The following is a 1,438-nucleotide window of genomic DNA, read 5'->3' as shown; positions in this document are numbered from 1 at the left end:
TATTTCAGGTGTTTTTTGCTTTCAGAAAGCAAGGTGGGTATCACCTGCATACCACAGATTGTTAATGAGTCTTCCCCAATCCTGATGCAGTGCTCTTCTCCATATAATCTAGCTGCTTGGATTATTCACTCAGTTTACACAGGCTGAATAAATATGGTGAAAGAATACAACCTAAGAGCACAGCTTTCCTGATTTTAAACCATTCAGTGCCTTTTTGCTCTGTTTGAATGACTAACTCTTAGTCTATGTGCACATTCCTCATGAGCACAATTAAGTGTTCTGGAATACCAATTCTTCATAATGTTATTGATAGCTTGTCATGAACCACAGTCAAAATCCTTTGCACAATCAATAAAGCACAAGTAAACATCTTTCAGATAGTCTCTGCTTTCAGCCAAAATCCATGTAATGCCAGCAATGAAATCCTTCATTCCATGTCCTTTTCTGAATCCAACTTGAACCTCTGGAAGTTCCCTGTCAGTGTGCTGTTGCAGTCATTTTTTGTTATCCTCAGAAAAAATTATACTTGAATGTGATATTAATGATATTGTTCAATGACTTCTGCACTCCATTGGATCACTTCTCTTGGTACAAATATGGATTTCTTCCAGTTTGCCAGGTACCTGTCTTCCACATTTCTAGCCACAGATGTGTGAGTCCCTCCACTGCTGCATTATTTGTTGAAAATTTTCAATTTCTGTTCCATCAATTCCTGGAGCTTTGTTCTTTGCCAATGCCTTCAGTGCACCTTGGACTTCTTCCTTCAGTACCATTGGCTCTTGATCATATACTACCTCTTGAAATGGTTGGACATAGGACATTTCTTTTTTGTACTATGACTCTATCTATTCCTACCGTCTTCTTTTGATGCTTTCTGTATCATTCAATATCTTGTCCCTAGAATCTTTCAATATTGTAAGTCAAGGCTTGAATTTTTTTTTACTTGTCTCAGCTTGATAAATGCTGAGCATGTTCTTCCTTTTGGTTTTTAGCTTCAGGTCTTTCTACATTTCATTATATACTTGCCTTTGTCTTTTTGAGCTGCCCTTTGAAATGTTCTGTTCAGCTCTTTTACTTCCTCATTTCTTCCATTCAACTTAGTATCACCATGCTAGACACCAAGTTTCATAGTCACTTCTGACATCCATTTTGGTCTTTTCTATCTTTCCTCTCTTTTTAATGACCTTTAGCTTTCTTCCTGCATGATGTTCTTAATGCCATCCCACAAGTCTTCTGATCACTGGTCATTTATATAGAGGTAAATATAGAGTTGTATAGAGTTGTTTTTCAGTGCCATTAAGTCCATTTAGACACATAGTGACCCTGTGTAGGATTTCTAGCGAGTGGCAGGAGAGTTTTAACTGTTGAACTTGTGGCTCAAACTGACCTTGAAGTCCACTGCATTATTCTTCAGCACCACATCAAGTCAGTACCAACC

The sequence above is a fragment of the Chrysochloris asiatica genome, unplaced genomic scaffold (genome assembly GCF_000296735.1).
Source record: "Chrysochloris asiatica unplaced genomic scaffold, ChrAsi1.0 scaffold00050, whole genome shotgun sequence".
In the NCBI taxonomy this organism is placed as follows: Eukaryota; Metazoa; Chordata; class Mammalia; order Afrosoricida; family Chrysochloridae; genus Chrysochloris; species Chrysochloris asiatica.
Note: the sequence above shows the minus strand (reverse complement) of the source record.